Genomic DNA, 20,501 nt, shown 5'->3' with positions numbered 1-20,501 from the left:
CAAGGGGAATGATGGTAATAGTCCCATCTCATAGTTCTGTGATGATTAAATGAGTCCATATGAGTTCAGAGGACCTGGCCCATGAAAAGTGTTCAATAAATCTTAGCTCTTAATATTGCCGGCAACACTGACATTATCCTGACTAATCCAAACACAGAAAAGCAAGACATCTGAGACACCAGGTGGGTCAGTCAGTGAAGCGTCCGAATCTTGATTTCAGCTCAGGTTGTGATCTCAGGGTTGTGAGTTCAAGCCCCACGTCAAGCCTGCTTAAGACTTCCTCTCTCCCTCTCTTTCTCTCTGAAAGGAAGGAAGGAAGCAAAGCAAACCAAGCAAGACATCCTGGTACCGATGTGTTTCTATCTACAGGGAGTCCTGAGACCGGCTGCTCCCTGAGACTGACCAGGGTCTGAATGGCCGACGCAAATGCCTCCCCAAAGCTGAACACTGGCTCCTTCCCACACTCAGTCAGCCTTCAGTTCCTGAAAGGCGGCCCTGAGTCCACAGAACTGAGACTTTCACTCATAATAAAGTGTCCACATGGACAGTTGTGAGCAAGAGAGCTCTGTGTGAGACTCGTGTCTTTCATCGCAGTGAACAAAGAACAAGGTGGAACTGGCTCAGCCTTGCCTTGTTCTCTGTGGGGTTCTCAAAGGGGCAGCTGTGGGGTGCCAAGGGAACACCCCAGAAGACTTAGGCGTGAGCCTGGCTCTTCCACTCAGTGGCTGTGCCATGTCAGGAAAACCAGTCAGCCACTCCGCGCCTCACTTCCTCTACTGTGTTACTATGAGGGTTAAGGGGCGTAATGTGTTCAATACACTCCGTTTGCTGTAAGGCATCATAGCCATGGAGGGAACTAGAATTGATATTTTCGTTCTCCCTAATTCAAATGTGCCTGCTCCGATGTAAGTTCTTCCTTCCCTCCAGTCAGACCCCACTGCACACTTTCGCTCACACTTTTGTACACTCCCTTCTCTCAGCTGGTTTCAGGGTCACAGGGGAGCAGCTGGTTGAAAGGGGCAATGTGGGTGACAAACGCACAGTTTGGTCTGAACTCCCAGAGATAGAAGTCAGGGTGCTATTTTCAGCTGGGCTCATGGTGGAAAGGTCAGCATGTGACCTCATAGGAGAGTTCTCCCTGCCCCAAGCCTCGTGCTCAGTTTCAGAGCCTGGGAATTAGAAACAACCTGGTCTCTAGGGCTGAGCTGATTGTGAAAAGCAGGTCAGTGGTTTAATATGGGATGAGGAGCAGCCATTTTGGGATGCCAGAGCATCATGGAGGTCACGGAGCCGGGGGACCTGATGACAAGATGCTGCCAGGTCAGGCACCACTGTTCAACACCACATGCCTCCTCCCAGACTCAGGTAACACCTAGGAACACCCACTGGAGAACAGTGCTCATTGTCACTCCCCATAACGATGGTCTTGGCTCCAGCTCTTAGCAGTATCCCAGAAAAATTAAGAGATTTTCATAACCATCTCCAATGACTCCCTTCACCACAAAGAAGACAAACCCAGTGAAATTCACAAACTAGTATTTCCTGTCTTTAATAAATCTATGGATTTATGAGCTACATACCTTGCTCTTAATTCCATGTCTTCCTTGTATTCACTCTGATCCCTTCCCTCATAGATTACGAAGTCCCCTGAAAGGTTCTGAAGTAGTGGGAGAAAGGGAGGGATTCTAGAACATATATTGCTTTCACACAATGTACCATGAACAAATGATGAAAGGAGCCAGAACACCTCAGATGGAAAATGTGTTGATCAAATTTATGGATAACTTTTGGCAAGGGAGGTAATAGCCAAGAGGGCAGATTAAAGAGTGCCATCCTTTAACACAGCAAAAGCACAAGCCACAACAAAAAACCCTGGGACTTCATTAAAATTAAAAACTTTGTGCAAAGGACACGATCAAGAAAATGAAAAGGCAGAGTGCCCACAGTGAAGCACCCAACTCTTGATTTTGGCTCAGGTCATGATCTCAGGGTGGTGAGATCAAGCCCTGAGTCAGGCACCATGCTCAGTGCAAAGTCTGCTTGAGATTCTCTCTTCCTCTCTCTCTGCCCCTCCTCCCACTCACTATGAATAAATAAGTAAATAAATAAACAAAATCTAAAGAACGAAAAGGCAACCAACAGAATATCTGACAATCAAAAAATCATAAAAAATAAATCTAAAACTGTTACTTGGCCAAAGCTACATCCATGCATATGGGGGCAAAATGTTGCAACTTACTTATATACGAGGCCCCATGAGCAGTTCAGATGAGAGTGGTGCAGGAAACAAATGGCCGCTTCCCAGATAAGACCTCTAAGTACCTAGAGAACAACAGCCCCCCGCCCCAGGGCCAAGTTGTAGCCATTGGGGAAAGACTCACCCTACTGGCAGGCATGGAGTTGAGTCCAAAGAGCCAACTGCAAAAGCAAACAATGGCGGAACTATGGTTTCTCCATGTAAAGATGCTTACCAAGAATGAGCTCTGTCTATGAGGGATAGGTGAGGCTCTGTGAGAGCAGGAAAGGGAGAGTACAGCAGAACATGGTGTCTTCTAGTCCAAACTCAAGAGTCAGATCCAAGTGGTCTGTAACTGGCAGCACGATGTGATCCTGTTCTGTCCAGATGCCAGGGTTTAGCACTGGTAGGAGAAGGGCATTTCGCCCACACTGGAACAGAGGACAGAGCTCTGTGTGTCATTCTGGGTCACACAGGAGTAACATCAGCACTTTGATAGAGAAAAAGGTCCATAGCCCAGCAGGGCAGGGTTGGTAAGTGATAGGACTGCACAGGGAAAGAAAGGGGATACTACTAGGTGGAAGAAGAGAGCATCAATGGCTACTCTTGAGTCAACATGAGATCAAGAATACCCCTTAAACCACAAGTTAGGTTCTAATGGTCTTGCTTTAAAGCAACAGAAAAAGGAGTCATTGTTCTCTTCCTATTACTGTGATTTGTTCCATGACCATATTCCCAGATTGGTGCAGCCAAGGGAAATGGGGGAAACAGATCTGGAGAAATGTCAAATCACAGACTTGGATCCAAAAAGCCGACTGGAAAAGAAGATGATAGAAACATCGTTCATAGTAGAATCTATGAAATAACTTAAGACTAGCTGGGGCCAGTGAATTTTAATCTAATCAACAGTATGATGTAGTAGTCAAAAATACAAATTTGAAGTAAGAGCAATCCAGAGAGATGTAGAGATGTGGTGAGGAGTGATGGAAAGTACTCAAACCTTAAAGGACTGGGGTTTGGGGAGACTTAAATCTTTTTCTTGCTCTGCCATGAACTAGCTGAGCTACTTCCCTCCAGATCTCATCTGTTATCTTCACAAGGATGCTGTTAGGACAGGTGTTCTCTAAGACCCTTCTCATTCTGATGCTCTTCTAATCTATAAATGTGATTTCAAAGTGAGGAAAGCAAGAGTCCTACTCAGTTATGCTCTGACCAAACCACAGAAAGAAAACAGAGTTTAGTCCTGGGTGCCTTGTGAGAGACACAAGGACAAAGGAGAGAGAAAAGAGATCACCACCAAAAATTTCTCAGAACCACATGGATGAAGCTGTTTTTTTATTAATCTTGGAGAGGTAAAGTCTCTAGGCAGAAATAATGGTTTTCAAATACTTGAAACATCATTGTGCAACAGAAAAGCTAGATTTGTCCCATGAAGTCCCAGGAGTAAAAAGGCAAGAAAAGAGGATGGAATCCATAGGGAGGGAATTTTAGTTTTATATAAAAAGGAAATTCTCACCCTTGAACTTATCTGGAAATGGAATGGTCTTATTCCATGGGCTGTTCCAACCTTAGGAGAAGGGAGTCAAGATCTAACAAGTAGGGGACCTTGATGACATCTTGAGGTCCTTCCCAACTTCAAAATTCTATGAGTGCCAATAACATAATTGGAGATCTAGTTAATTACCACAAAGAATGGCTGATTATTCCACTGTCCATATACCATATCTAAGTGGTTGGCACACAGTAGGGGTTTAATGAAGATTTGTGGAAGGGAGGGAGAGAAAGAAGCAAAGATGGCAAGTTCAAATCCCATGTTCCACTGGACGTCCAGAAAGGTTCTTGTTAAGAAATCCTTCCACTCAAGGCACTGGATGGCAGCCAAGGCTTCCAGTGCAGGCATGCGAGCACAGCTCAGTGTAATTAAACACCTGAGTTCCCAGGAGGGATTGAATCAAAATGACAACCAGGAGAGAACCTGTGGCTTCTGCCACTTCCCCCACCTTCCTGCTCGCTGCTTGGCAAGGCTAAACCGACTGGCAGTCCCACAGCCCGAGAGTGTCCCCACTGTGTAGTGTCTCTGCAGAGCTGTTAAGATGCCTGTTAACGCCCTGTTTGTAAGGACCCTTCAGATTTTACTCTTGTTCTTCCAAGGGGTGTGTACTGCTTCCCTCATACCTAACCCAGGGAGTGCTAAGAGGGAGACCTGGCCCTCAGATCTGGGGTTACAATCAGGAAGACAGAGTTCTCCCCTGGCTCTGGCTTTGCCATCACCCCCGCTCCAGACCAGCCCAACTCCTCTTCTCATGCCCAGGGAGGAACAAAGGGGCCCTTCTGAACAGGGTTAGCCCTACAAGTAACCTGCAGCTCTGCAGAACTCACTGGTGATTTCTCATCTATTTGATTTTCTTTTTCAGCTCTGTCATTTTGCTCTTTGCACCAAGACCCCTCTCTCTGCCAAGCTTTCTTGTGGCAACAGTGGGTTTTTATCACATGTAGCTATGATTCAGAGCCAGACCTCTCGCTGATGAGAGCTAAAATTATTCTCGCTCTCATACACATCGAGGACCACAATGGGGAAAAGTGAAAATGGAAACATTTCTGAGTCTTACAAAGTCACTGCTGACAACTGGCAGAGCCGGCCCTGACAGCATCTCGTCTGTGGCAGCCTCACTAGCAAATTGTCTTCTTTTTTTTTTTTTTTTTTAAAGATTTTATTTATTTATTTGACAGAGAGAGATCACAAGCAGGCAGAGAGGCAGGCAGAGAGAGAGAGGAGGAAGCAGGCTCCCCGCTGAGCAGAGAGCCTGATGTGGGACTCGATCCCAGGACCCTGAGATCATGACCCGAGCCGAAGGCAGCGGCTTAACCCACTGAGCCACCCAGGCGCCCCGCAAATTGTCTTCTTGATATTTAGTTCCACCAGCAAACCCTATCCAGCTCTTCTGTAGGCAGAGCACTGTGCTGGCCCTATTCTGTCACCGCCTTTGCACACCTCCTCCAGCCACTATGCCCCAGCCAATGCCCACCCAAGTCCCCTGCCAAGCTGCTGAACCAATAGCGCAGACCAAGTGTGCTGTAAGAATGGCATCAACATCAACCGACAGGCCATCTGGGGCTCCGGGCTTGGCACCAGGCAGAATGGAGGGCTCTGAAAGGGGAGAATTCTCACTTTCGGGGATGTCACTGCATTGGTATGCTACAGATGAAGACACAGCCTCGGGAATTAAGTAGCTTGTTCACTCGACTATTAAGTAATGGAGCCAGGATTCGTGCCCGTGCTTATCTCTCCTGCTCCCATGGACAGTCTACCATATGATAACTTTAGAAATTAAAAACCATCCTCCTGATCCAATGTCAGTTACACGTGCGGCTTAACTGGTTTCGTCAGCAATGGAGACGGCCCTCAGAAACCAGCCTCATTTTGGAGTTAGTCTCCTTTCTGAGGAGTGTTGATTGAAAAGGGGGCTGTCCAGGAAAAGGGGACAGGCTTGGATGGGAACAAGCTGGCCAGAATCATGGCTGTGGCATGTTTAGCTTAACCAGCTGCCATTTAATCCAGAAATCACAGAGGATGTCCTCCAAGTAAAAAAACAAATTCTGTATGGCAATGATTTTTCTAAAGGGTAGACTGAAAGATTGAGATCTGGGTGTTCAAGAAATGCAGTCAATTAGCCTCACTGCAATTTGTCGCCATCCCAGGCTTTTGGCACGTAACGGCTGGCTGGAGGTGGTCCCTAAGCACAAGCCCACTGCAGGAGGGAGACGGAGATGCTGATGGGCCAGGAGGCACAGAGCAGGCACTCATCCCTTCCTGTTTGGCAGGAAGGGATGCTGGCTGTTTTCTTGGCAGCCTTCTGCTCTAGGCTATGTCACTGGGTGTCCTCAGGGCCCTTCTTACCGCTGCCAGTGACTGGGAAGGTAGCACAGATGGTAGAGGGACAATGAACTTGGGGGCCAGAGATCTGGGTTTGAATTCTGACCCCACCAGTCTCAAGAGGTTGATCCAGGCTCTATGCTCCAGCCTCCTCACCTGTAAATCTAGGATAAAAACACCTATGACACAGAGTGCCAGGAAAGCCCAAGAAGTGCATGTATGAAGGGTTCTAGACACAGTGCACGTTGGGTAGCTCACTGTTAGTACAGTTTTTACCTAGCATCTCTGTAAGCCCTGCAGATCCTACCCCTTATTCACCGGCCAGTAAAATTTCTCTTCTTTAAGGACACTCTCATCTCCACTTTACAAAAAAAACCACTGTCCTTCCAGAAGTCTAGACACAGAAACTGGCTGGATTGCTATTCCCCAAACATGTACTGTGGCCATAATCCCACCCCTCCTGACCCGTGGTTCCAGTGACCCATGGTCAGTCACAGCCTGAAAGCTGAGGATCCTTTCTCTGTTGTCAGAAGGTCAACAGTAGCCTAACACTAGGTCACATCACTCCCCTCACTTCATTTCATTACACGGGCATTTTACCACCTCCTGTCATCGCAAGAGATTGTGATGTGAGCACAGCACAGTAAGATATTTTGAAAGAGAGAGAGACCACCTTCACTTAACTTTTAGTACAAGATATTGATATAATTGTTCTATTTTTTAAAAAAAATTTTAAGAGATTTTATATGTTTATTTGAGGAAAGAGAACAAGGAAGACAGAAAGAGAGAGCACAATCTGGGGGAGAAAGAGAAGAAGAAGGAGACTCCCCATTGAGCAGGGAGCCTGATGCCAGACTCCATCCTGGGGCCCTGGGATCATGACCTGAACCAAAGGCAGCTGCTTAACTGACTGAGCCACCCAGACACCCCAATTGTTCTATTTTATTATTAGTTGTTGTCAATCTTTACTGCGCCTAATTTAGAAATGAAGTTTTAGCATAGGTTTGCACGGGCAAAACTAGTACACATAGGGTTTGGTACCATCTGCAGTTGAAGGCATCTACTGGGGGTCTTGGAACGGGTCTTCCACAGACAGCGAGGTGGAGGGGGTGGGGATGGGGGACTACTGCACTACTTTCCAGCTTCCCATGGTCTTTCCTGCTGGAAAGTCTTTCCTATTTTGTATTTTCCAAACAAGATTATAAGCAAACTCAGGAATGGATGATGTCTTCCCAGGGCTCCATCCAGATAAATGGGGTGTGAATGCCTTGTTATCCTCCTCGACCCCGGCTGGGTGAAAGGCCTCTGCCACTATTCCCGTAACAAGCTACCCTTCCCTTAGCAGAGCTCACCTCACTCCACAACAAGTCCCAGCTCCCCCAGCAGACCACAAGCAACATGAGAGCACAGTGTGTAGCAGGCTTACCCCCTGCTCCATCAACAGGACTTACACAGTGTCTGGCACATGGCAGATGCTTGAAAATTGTTTGTTACATGAACATCTACTAAACTGCCGATTGACTGGGGTTCCAGGGAATTGACAGGTGACTCTGACACTTGTTTTCTCAGGGACCATACTTCATAGTTCCCTGGTGGGCTTTCCTCCTCTGGAAAATGATGTTCTCCTCTGTGTGATTTCGCTCTATCCGTCTGGAGTCATAAGCCCAGCGGCTGAGAGCCCCAGTAAAGACTTGATAAAAAGCAACAAAGAGGTGTGAAGCTTGATGAATCAAGTTCCTTTGCTTCGAGCAAAATGGAAGCCTTACCCATTCTTTCCCCACCTTCACTTCTTCTCATCAAGCTTTGAGAATGTCCCATCAAGGGCCCCGCCACCAGAACCAAGACCTGTGGTTAGAATACCAGCAGCTAGCATGCTGATTTGGAAGAAGGGAGAACACTGAGCCCAGGGCACTGATCTGGGCTGGAGCTCAGCTCTGCTTCTAACAGGCTGTGGGACCTACAGCAAGTGACTCCACGACTTCCTTATCTAAAATATGGGGAAGATCGATCCTGTGGAACAGGAAGGTTGCAAAGGTAAGAGAGACACAAAAGCAAAACAGAAGCAAAAGACTTGATAACAGGAGTGCCTGGGTGGCTCAGTCAGTTAAGCATCTGACTCTTGATTTAGGCTCAGGTCATGATCTCAGGGTTGTGGGATTGAGCCCCGTGTCAAGCTCCACGCTGAGTGTGGAGCCTGCTTGGGATTCTCTCTCTCCTTCTCCCTCTCTCTCCCCTTTCCTCTCCCTCCCCTACCCTCTTTCTCCTTCTCTTAAAAAAAAAAATTATAGCAACAGCTCCACATGATCATTTTCACTTGAAAGAAAATCGTATTTTCAAAAAGGAGGAAATTTCGCAAATGACGTGGGCATCTCTAAGGTCTCAAACAATACCCTTCATCCAGTTGGTTTCCCCCTGGAAGAGCTCCCTAGCATCTAAGACTTCTGCTGTAAATTCTTCTCCTCAGTACAGTAATCCAGTTATGAACAAGGGTAATATCTTCCCACAACACACGTAATCGGATATTGTGTCACTATAATTAAAATTCAAAATAACAGAGGATTCCAAGGACAGCACCTCTCTCTGCAATCCTTCCAAAGCCCCTTCCCTCCCCAGCTCTTTTCCCTGCCTCCCAACACCACACACACCAAAGAGAACATTTTCTGCTCCCATATTCCAAAATAATCAGCAACAGAACCAACAAAACAAAGTGAAACTTTGCTGTTAGATAAAACTGGGTTCAAAACTCAGTTCAGCCTCCTCTTAACCTGTGATCTCGTTACTTCATGTCTCTGAAACTAAGTATTCTCAGCTGCAAAACAAGGATAATAAAGCCTTGTTTGAAGTTACTGGGTAAGAGACAGTTCCAAGCATGAAACCAGGCTCACTTTGGGTGCTCAGTGCACCAGTGTTTCTAGCCCCTTCTCTCCTCCTCCAGAGGGCACTTTCACTGCTCATGATACTATTTCCTGTACAGTGAAGATCCTGCCAGTCTGGTCTGGGCAATGATGCCTAGGAGGCCTTCCAACCACACAAAATCATTTTCTCTTTTTTTAAAGAGGTTCCTCTTTAAATTTGTTCTGAAGTCAGGACAATTTTTTTTTTTTTAAAGAAGCTTTATAGCAAAAGAAACTTACATCCATATACATGTATTTTGGTGACCTGCACTTAAACAGTGCAATGCACCTGATCCTCTAGGCAAGTTCCAATTCTCTCAAAGTAGAGCACACCTGAAGGACCAATAAATGGTTGAGAAATATCACTGCTTAGTGAGCCCAAGAGATGTATAGGAAGAGAGGGACCAAGGCAAGGGCCAGGGAGAGAACTACCACTGTTTGAACAACTCATGTGAGAAGTACTTTGCTAGAGACAGGGCATTTCATTTTTCCATCTCCAAACTTGGCCCCGCAGGGCGTAGGGCCTCCCTTGTCAGCTGAGTAACCTCCCGAAGGAGCACTAATCAAGAGTAGAGGTGAGTCTGAAAACCAGAACGGCCCAGCTCCAAAGCTCATGTTCTTTCCCATAGTCAAAGCACACACCCAGGCACAAAGGAAAAGAGGAAGGCAAGGGAGACACACAGGCCCTGCCTTCCAGAAGCCGAGAGTTTCAGAGGAAGTAACAAAATATACACAAGACAAGAACGATAACTAGGAAGTCACAAGAATATTTAAAGAGCAGTGTGAAGTCTAAGTGCAAGTGAATAAACCCCAAGCAGAGTCCACTAGCCTTAGGGAGTGTGAAGACAGCTATGGGTTGAAAATCGGGAGGGAGTATCCAGAGAGAGTTTTCTGGAGGTGGGGGGCAGACAGAGATGGAGAAGACAGAAACTAGCTAGAGGCTATGTCAGGGATGGGGATACCCATGTGAACTGCACAGTGGCAAGCAGATTTTTTTTTAAATCAGTTTCTGGAGGAAAAAAATAACCAGATTTACCAGCTAAGAAAAAACCTCTTAAGAAAAAAATGAGAAAAGACTGGCTTCTTCTCCCATAGCATTCTGGACAGTGCCCTATTTCCTACATAAACATAAACCAAAGACAAAACTAAACAGCTCCTGAGAAGGAAAGAATGATTTTTTTCCCCCTAAGAACAGGAAAGGAAAAAATTCACTGAGAAGAACAAGAAATAATCACTGTGACTAACAACAGCAAAATCACAACATCTGAATGTAAAATTTTCAGCTCTTTCAAAGAGCTATGCTACATCACGATCTCATTTAATTCTCACAAGACTAAGTGAGATGTAAGGAGAGCCTCTTACCCCTAACCTGCAGGAATTCAAGGGTATAACCCAAAGCACAGAGCTGACCCAGGACTTGAACCAAAGTCTTTCAACCAGCAGTTCAGGGATGAAGCTCCAACAGGGGACGTCTATAAGGTTTGCTGGTATCAACAGAAGGGAGACGAGGAAATGGAGGAAAGCTGAGGCACAAAGACTGCTTTGCTCTCCAACAGCTGGTCTCCTTGTCTATGTTAGTCTTCCACCTGAGCCTGACTACCTAGAATAAAGACTACATTTCCCAACCTCCTTTGCAACTAGGTGTGGCCAGCTTATCAAGTTCCAGCCAATGAGATATGAAACAGATAATATGGTACAACTTCCTAGTCTTTCCCTTCCCTTTCTTTCTACTTTCCAGAAAACGAAAATAGGGCTGAAGCCGGAACAGCCATATGGGATCCTGATATGGAAGTCACGTGCTGAAGACACCAGAGTCACCTGGGTCTCCGATGATAGCTAAGCCGCCAGACCACCCCTAACCTTGTAGGAAACACATCCCTTGTTGATGCTACTATTACTCTCTGTCTCTGTCCAGGAGCAGAACCCATATCCTAACTCATGAAGCTTTGCCAATGGGACTAAAGACTACTTCCAAAACTCTGGAGTCTCCTCGACTGCTCAGAATCAACAAATCCATAAATATTTATTGAGAGTCTACTATGTGTTTGAAGTCTCCCAAGAGTATATTTACAGCCTCCTGGGAGATGTGTGCCATCTCATTTTTGAAAAAACCACAATATTGGTATAGAATGCAAAAAAGTAGGGGCGCCTGGGTGGCTCAGTGGGTTAAGCCACTGCCTTCAGCTCAGGTCATGATCACGGGGTCCTGGGGTCAAGTCTTGCATCGGGCTCTCTGCTCGATGGGGAGCCTGCTTCTCTCTCTCTCTCTCTCTGTCTGCCTGCCTCTCCATCTACTTGTGATTTCTCTCTGTCAAATAAATAAATAAAATCTTTAAAAAAAAATTGTTAAAAAAAAAGAATGCAAAAAAGTACATTCAACAAAGGTGAAATGGAAAGAAAGAAGAAATGTTTGAGAAAGATCACAAAGGAGGCAGGGAAAGTCCCTATTTGCTTGCAAATAACAGTTTCAGCTGAAAGGAAGCCACAAAGCCTACTGCATGTGGGTGAGGAAGTGGGGTCAAATATCCCGGTGTGCAGGTCACCAGTGTCCCTTCCCCAGGAGAGAAGGTGATATACAGAAGCCACCAGAGGTGAGCCCAGTTACTCTCCGGTATCTCCTGGGCTCAGGGGGAGCTTGACTAAAACAGTGACCAGGAGGAGAGCTGGCCCAGCAGAAGAAATAGAAGGAGGTCTACTGTGGGGCAAATGGAGATTTCCAAAGTTCCTTCAGCACTGACATTCTGCTGTGGTTTTGAGGAGCTGAGGTGGGGGGAATTTGCAAGGGAGAAATGAATCCAAAGAGACAGGTGTGCAGTGCTGAGGTAGGAGACTGATGTTTGGGGCGGGGGTGGGGGGGGAGGGAGAAAGGAGGGTAGAGGGGTGGAGAGTGTGTGGGGTAGAAGCACAATGTCTAGACCCCCTGCCATTATCAGGGGGAAAGGAAATGAATGTGGCTTAATTATAATGACAGGATGACAGCAATGACATTATGAGGAAAGAATCAGAAAAGTGCAAAAGCCCATATTAGGAAAATGGAAACTGTCTTCTCACCATCAAATTCTCTCTGGAGAGCTCCCCAAGACAGGGTCGTGTCCCTAGTCAAGACATTCCAAATAAAGAGACTCTTTCCTACAGACAATCCTTCCTCCTTTGAGGGATCCCTCAGAGGCCTGGGCAAGGTCTGGCCCACAGTGGCAGCTCCATCTCCAGGCCTCAGTTCTCTGTCTCTGTTCCTCCCACTGCCTCCATCTTCTTCAGACCTCAGACTCCCTGAGAGCGCCACCTACAGCGCATGTGTCCCTGGCACACAGCTGGGGGTCTGCAGGGCAGGCACTCAGTATGTGCTGCTGAATGGAGGACATCCTCTCCCAGGTGTCACCCAGAGGGCCAGGACGGCCTTGTGATCCTTTCAGCACTGTCAGTACACAGGAGACATGCAAAAAGATGTAAGGAGTCCATTCACCTCACCTCAGGGCAAGCCCTTGCAGGAGACCAAAGACCCACCTGAAGAAGGCGGGGAGATCAGGGTGGGGACTGGCTCGCCCCAGTCTGGGTCAAGATGCCAGACTAGAAATGGGACATCATAGGTCACCTATATCCACAGCAAATCATGAAAACTCATTTTAGCCAATAGGTTGAGCCTCTTCCTACTGCAACTTTCTTTTTTTTTTAAGATTTTTATCTATTTGAAAGAGAGAAAGAGCAGGGGGAGGAGAGAGAGAATCTCAAGCAGACTTCCCACAGAGCATAGAGCCCGACACAGGGCTCCATCTCATCACCCCAAGTCGGGACCTGATGTGGGGCTCAATCTCAGGACCCTGAGATCCTGACCAGAGCTGAAACCAAGAGTCAGATGCTTTATGGACTGAGCCTCCCAGGTGCTCCTGCAACTTTTTACCAGAACTGAGAAAGGTGGGCAAGCTTGCCAATAGTGTTCCTGTATTCTCTGGGGAACTAGCCAAGTTATAAGGAGATATTTGGTGCCAGAGAGCAGAGATGAGAATCAACAGAAGATGTCTGCATAATCTATATTATTTAATACACTGCTGTAGAATAGCCAAGAAATACTATTTTTTAAATTTCTTTTCAGCATAACAGTATTCATTGTTTTTCACCACACCTAGTGCTCCATGCAATACATGCCCTCCCTAATACACCCCACCTGGTTCCCCCAACCTCCCACGCCCGCCTCTTCAAAACCCTCAGATTGTTTTTCAGAGTCCATAGTCCGCCTCAACTCCCTTCTCCTCTCCATCTCCCCATGTCCTCCATGGTATTTGTTATGCTCCACAAATAAGTGAAACCGTATGATAACTGACTCACTGCTTGACTTATTTCACTCAGCATAATCTCTTCCAGTCCTGTCCATGTTGCTACAAAAGTTGGGTATCCATCCTTTCTAATGGAGGCATAATACTCCACAGTGTATATGGACCACATCTTCCTTAACCATTAGTCCGTTGAAGGGCATCTTGGTTCTTTCCACACTTTGGCAACCGTGGCCATTGCTGCTATAAACATTGAGGTACAGATGGCCCTTCTTTTCACTACATCTGTATCTTTGGGGTAAATACCCAGTAGTGCAATGGCAGGGTCATAGGGAAGCTCTAGAAGCTTTTGATCTTGATGAAGTCCCAAAAGTTCATTTTCGCTTTTGTTTCCTTTGCCTTTGGAGACATATCTTGAAAGAAGTTGCTGTGGCGGATATCAAAGAGGTTACTACTTATGTTCTCCTCTAGGATTCTGATGGATTCCTGTCTCACGTTGAGGTCTTTTATCCATTTTGAGTTTATCTTTGTGTACAGTGTAAGAGAATGGTCGAGTTTCATTCTTCTACATATAGCTGTCCAGTTTTCCCAGCACCATTTATTGAAGAGACTGTCTTTTTTTCACTGTATATTTTTTCCTGTTTTGTCAAAGATTAATTGACCATAGAGTTGAGGGTCCATATCTGGGCTTTCTACTCTGTTCCACTGGTCTATGTGTCTGTTTTTATGCCAGTACCATGCTGTCTTGGTGATCACAGCTTTATAGTAAAGCTTGGAATCAGGTAACGTGATGCCGCCAGTTTTATTTTTGTTTTTCAACATTTCCTTAGCAATTCGGGGTCCTTCTGATTCCATACAAATTTTAGGATTATTTGCTCCAGCTCTTTGAAAAATACCGGTGGAATTTTGATCGGAATGGCATTAAAAGTATAGATTGCTCTAGGCAGTATAGACATTTTAACAATGTTTATTCTTCCGATCCAAGAGCATGGAATGGTCTTCCATCTTTTTGTGTCTTCTTCAATTTCTAAGAAATACTATTTTTAAAAAATATTTTATTTATTTGTTTGACAGAGAGAGATAGCAAGAGCAGGAACACAAGCAGGGGGAGTGGGAGAGGGAGAAGCAGGCTTCCCGCCAAGCGAGGAGCCCGATGCGGGGCTTGATCCCAGGACCCTTAGATCATGACCTGAGCTGGAGGCAGACGCTTAATGGCTGATCCACCCAGCTGCCCCAAAAGAAATACTATTATCAACACATGTAAACCTCAATGCCAAGAAGGAAAATTCACAAAATACCATTACTTCAAAAAGCCCACTTGGTTTTTGTTCTCTCTGTACTCCTTGAGGATTCCTGGGGCCTGACTGCTAGGGTGACTGACTAGGGAGAAGCATGACCCCTTGGCACAAAGGCAGGCTGTGGTTCATGCCCCCCCACTCTCCCAGACCCCAGTTCTGGCATCAGCTCCCCGCCGTGAGCACACAGTAAGGGTACATCTGTGCGCATGTGTACACACAGGCAATGCAGGATAGCAGAGCGCTCCATAAGCCCAGTATGACAACAGCAGTTGTCCCGAACAAAGGTTGCTTAGAATGTGTGCTTATGAGGATAATTGCCACCACATTACACGGAGTGCAATAACTTTGTTGTTAGCACAACCATTTGTCAGACATGTCACATGGAAAGTGGAACAGCTGTAACTGTAAGTGACAGATTGATGAAAAATGGCTGATTTCCAAGGCACCTGGTGCCCTGAGCCTGTATTGTAATCTTGTTCTTAAATTAAAACAACAACAACAATAAGCATACAAAACTTTCTACTGCAGGAACTGTTGGCTTGTGAAAATGGACAGAGAGAATTTTCAGGGTGGTGGTGAGTCAGGGCCTCAGGCTGGCCGTCTGTGTTCTCAGACCATACGAATGCAGGTGGGCTCCACAGAAAGACCTGGCTTCTAATTCAGAGGAGCCTGGGTCCAAAGCCTGTCTCTCCTGCTTACCAGCCCTATGTTCTTGGGAAAGAAGTTACCCTTACTGGGTCCATTTCCTTACAAGCCGGTGATAATAATCTCTAAGCACAGAGTGGTTCGGAGCAGCAGAATCCATGTACGGAGCGCTCGTCACAGCACCTGGCACATAATGAGTGTTTGGGAAATGGGGTTACAGTGCAGCAGGCTTGCCTACCTAAACGTCACACTTGGTTGCATAATGCAGAGGTGACTGCCTGTGTACTATTACACCTTTTTAAAAAAGAAATGGAAATATCATAAAGATCTGAGAAGGTAGATAAAAAAGGTGATAATAGGGAAGCCTGGGTGGCTCAGTTGGTTAAGCAGCTGCCTTTGGCTCAGGTCATGGTCCCAGCGTCCTGGGATAGGGTCCCAGCGTCCTGGGATCGAGTCCCACATTGGGCCCCTTGCTCGGCAGGGAGCCTGCTTCTCCCTCTGCCTCTGCTTGCCATCCTGTCTGCCTGTGCTTGGTCTCTCTCCCTCTCTGTCTCTGACAAATAAATAAAATCTTTAAAAAAAAAAAAAAGGTGATAATAATAATTTGAGGTTTTCCTGGAAGATTATACCCAGTAAGTCATGCTCTCCATAGAATAATGGTTTTGGAAAAACAAACTTATCTTTTTTTTTTTTTTAAGATTGTATTTATTTATTTGAAAGTGAGAGTGAGCGCATGTGCACTTGCACGCATGAGTGGGGATGAGGCAGAGGGAGAAGGACAAGCAGACCCCACTGACGTGGGGCTCGATCCCACGACCCTGCAGTCACGACTTGAGCCTAAATCAAGAGTTAGACACTCAACCAACTGAGCCACCCAGCCACCTGCACTTATCTTTATTATTTGCCACCCAAAACCATTCTTTTTCTTCTTTTCATCCAAGTAAAAAGTTGCAAATAATTTACCTCATATCTGAAAGCCTTGAAGACCCCATGACATGGGGCCCGCTTCCTAACTGACCACTTGCAGCAAGTTTCCTGCAATGCATTTAATGAAGTATTTAGATTAACAAAATGTCTCCTCTCCCCTTCTTAGAGACAGAAATTGGGCTCAGAGCACAGCACATATGGCTGCTTATCTCATGCCCCATGGCTCACAAAAATGCTGTAAGCAGTACCTAGAAAACTAGTGCTGTTAAGGCTGAAATTGTCCTAGAAGAGCGAAGGTCTTAAATCCTTCTACACGACATGAGAAAGCACCTCAAGTTCTAATTAAGCTAAAGCAATTAGCCACCCACAGATACTTAACGCTGCTTCCCATGGACAGGCAATCATCTCTATTAAGACCCATTTAAAAGAAGTAAATCCCAAAGCTCCATCAGCACACACTTCCCACAAATCAATTACACCTAGACACATGCAGTGACTACTCAGAGCCGAGCTCTGTGCCTTGCAGAGAGGGCTCACATGAAGACCCATATCAGACACGATGAGCTGGTTACAGAAAAGGAGGAGGCAAGCAGCCAGTGGGACAACTGGGGGGTCATAAAACCCATTTGCAGAGGAGGTGCTGGATCCCTGGGAGGTTGGACAAAGTAAGGCAAACTGACACCTTAGGTTTCCTGATCTTGGAATTCCCTGGTTAATTTAACAATTGCTATCAACTCCACTCTGAGGGAGCACAAAGAACAGAACAGTCTCTGGTTGCTGTAACCAGAGTCCAGCTTCATTATGTGTGACCAGACTCCTGTCCACACTTGAGGCTTCATGGGAGGACTGTCCTCGCCCATGTTGCCATTTGTTGTTGAAGTACCAACAGGGTGCACTTGGCAGGTTCAAAGTGAGTCTGGGCCATTCAAATGCATATACTTTCCTCGGCCCAGTAAAGTCTACTTCTCCCAAGGATTCCCTCCAGTGAAGATTTCTCAATGGTTTCTAGGCCAAGGCTGTTTCCCAGACCCACCATGAGCAACAGCTACACAACGGCCGGTGGGTAAGTGACAGATTTAAGCACCTTCCTCAAGAACTAAGGCTGTTTTTGTTTTTCAGTCCAGTCAAGTCAATTCAATAACGCATTACTTCTCAACTGAACAGGAGCCTTTTTATCCTGTGTGCGTTTTGGGGGCGGGGGTTTGTTTTTTGGATTTGGGAAATTTCTTTTTTTTTTTTTTTTTGATAAATTAAAAATACTTTATTGAACTGAAAAGCAATGATCTCAAAGAAAAAAATCAATAAACAGTGAATTAATTAAGCAATGTCCTTCCTTTTTTTTTTCTTTTCCAAATATGTTTTTTTTCCCCAATTTATTTATTTTCAGAAAAACAGTATTCATTATTTTTTCACCACACCCAGTGCTCCATGCAAGCTGTGCCCTCTATAATACCCACCACCTGGTACCCCAACCTCCCACCCCCCCGCCACTTCAAACCCCTCAGACTGTTTTTCAGAGTCCATAGTCTCTCATGGTTCACCTCCCCTTCCAATTTACCCAAATTCCCTACTCCTCTCTAACGCCCCTTGTCCTCCATGCTATTGGCTATGCTCCACAAATGAGTGAAACCATATGATAATTGACTCTCTCTGCTTGACTTATTTCACTCAGCATAATCTCTTCCAGTCCCGTCCATGTTGCTACAAAAGTTGGATATTCGTCCTTTCTGATGGAGGCATAATACTCCATAGTGTATATGGACCACATCTTCCTTATCCATTCATCTGTTGAAGGGCATCTTGGTTCTTTCCATAGTTTGGCGACCGTGGCCATTGCTGCTATAAACATTGGGGTACAGATGGCCCTTCTTTTCACGACATCTGTATCTTTGGGGTAAATACCCAGGAGTGCAATTGTAGGGTCGTAGGGAAGCTCTATTTTTAATTTCTTGAGGAATCTCCACACTGTTCTCCAAAGAGGCTGCACCAACTTGCATTCCCACCAACAGTGTAAGAGGGTTCCCCTTTCTCCACATCCTCTCCAACACATGTTGTTTCCTGTTTTGTTAATTTTGGCCATTCTAACTGGTGTAAGGTGATATCTCAATGTGGTTTTAATTTGAATCTCCCTGAGGGCTAATGATGATGAGCATTTTTTCATGTGTCTGATAGCCATTTGTATTTCTTGATTGGAGAAGTGTCTGTTCATATCTTCTGCCCATTTTTTGATGTGTTTGTCTGTTTCGTGTGGGTTGAGTTTGAGGAGTTCATTATAGATCCTGGATATCAACCTTTTGTCTGTACTGTCATTTGCAAATATCTTCTCCCATTCCGTGGGTTGCCTCTTTGTTTTGTTGACTGTTTCCTTTGCTGTGCAGAAGCTTTTGATTTTGATGAAGTCCCAGAAGTTTATTTTCGCTTTTGTTTCCTTTGCCTTTGGAGACGTATCTTGAAAGAAGTTGCTGTGGCTGATATCAAAGAGATTACTGCCTATGTTCTCCTCTAAGATTCTGATAGATTCCTGTCTCACGTTGAGGTCTTTTATCCATTTTGAGTTGATCTTTGTGTACGGTGTAAGAGAATGGTCGAGTTTCATTCTTCTACATATAGCTGTCCAGTTTTCCCAGCACCATTTATTGAAGAGACTGTCTTTTTTCCACTGTATATTTTTTGCTGTTTTGTCGAAGATTAATTGACCATAGAGTTGAGGGTCCATATCAGGGCTCTCTACTCTGTTCCACTGGTCTATGTGTCTGTTTTTATGCCAGTATCATGCTGTCTTGGTGATCACAGCTTTGTAATAAAGCTTGAAATCAGGTAAGGTGATGCCGCCAGCTTTATTTTTGTTTTTCAACATTTCCTTAGCAATTCGGGGTCTCTTCTGATTCCATACAAATTTTAGGATTATTTGCTCCAGCTCTTTGAAGAATGCCGGTGGAATTTTGATCGGAATGGCATTAAAAGTATAGATTGCTCTAGGCAGTATAGACATTTTAACAATGTTTATTCTTCCGATCCAAGAGCATGGAATGGTCTTCCATCTTTTTGTGTCTTCTTCAATTTGTTTCATGAGTGTTCTATAGTTCCTCAAGTATAGATCCTTTACCTCTTTAGTTAGGTTTATTCCCAGGTATCTTATGGTTCTTGGTGCTATAGTAAATGGAATCGATTCTCTAATTTCCCTTTCTGTATTTTCATTGTTAGTGTATAAGAAAGCCACTGATTTCTGCACATTGACTTTGTATCCTGCCACGTTGCTGAATTGCTGTATGAGTTCTAGTAGTTTGGGGGTGGAGTCTTTTGGGTTTTCCATATAAAGGATCATGTCATCTGCGAAGAGAGAGAGTTTGACTTCTTCATTACCAATTTGGATACCCTTTATTTCTCTCTGTTGTCTGATTGCTGTTGCTAGGACTTCTAATACTATATTGAACAAGAGTGGTGAAAGTGGGCATCCTTGTCTTGTTCCTGATCTCAATGGGAAGGCTGCAAGCTTTTTCCCATTGAGGATGATATTTGCTGTGGGTCTTTCATAGATAGATTTGATGAGGTTCAGGAATGTTCCCTCTATCCCTATACTTTGAAGCGTTTTAATCAGGAACGGATGTTGGATTTTGTCAAATGCTTTTTCTGCATCAATTGAGAGGACCATGTGGTTCTTCTCTCTTCTCATATTAATTTGTTGTATCACATTGATTGATTTGCGAATGTTGAACCATCCTTGTAGCCCAGGGATGAATCCCACCTGATCATGGTGGATAATCTTTTTAATGTGCTGTTGGATCCTGTTGGCTAGGATCTTGTTGAGAATCTTCGCATCCATATTCATCAGTGATATTGGTCTGAAATTCTCCTTTTTGGTAGGGTCCTTGCCTGGTTTGGGGATCAGGGTAATGCTGGCTTCATAGAAAGAGTCTGGAAGTTTTCCTTCTGCTTCAATTTTTTGAAACAGCTTCAAATCATCAAGTAGACATCAAAAATGGGGGAGACAAACCATGAGAGACTGTGGACTCTGAGAAACGAACTGAGGGTTTTGGAGAGGAGGAGGGTGGGGGGTTAGGTGAGCCTGGTGGTGGCTATTAAGGAAGGCACGTATTGCATGGAGCACTGGGTGTGGTGTATAAACAATGAATTTCGGAACACACATCAAAAAATTAAATTAAATTAAATTTTTCTTAAAATGCATGAAAAATAAAAAATGCAATAAAAATATTCCTAGGAGCCACATATAAAAAAATAAAAAAGAAACATGAAATTAGTTATAATATCTTACTTAACCCACTATATAAAAATATTGTTTTTTCATCATGTAATCAGTATAAAAGATAATTCATGAGATAGCTCACATTTTTTTTCATA

General features: G+C 44.9%; 1 protein-coding gene across 2 annotated transcripts in view; it reads right to left on the bottom strand.

Annotated features, from left to right (window-relative positions):
* The window catches only part of KCNH1 (potassium voltage-gated channel subfamily H member 1), a 376,651-nt gene that overhangs the window by 205,324 nt on the left and 150,826 nt on the right, over positions 1-20,501 (bottom strand). The window lies entirely within an intron of this gene.

Source organism: Neovison vison, chromosome 10, assembly GCF_020171115.1.
Source record: "Neovison vison isolate M4711 chromosome 10, ASM_NN_V1, whole genome shotgun sequence".
NCBI classification, from domain to species: Eukaryota; Metazoa; Chordata; class Mammalia; order Carnivora; family Mustelidae; genus Neogale; species Neogale vison.
This window is presented reverse-complemented; position numbering and strand designations above follow the sequence as displayed.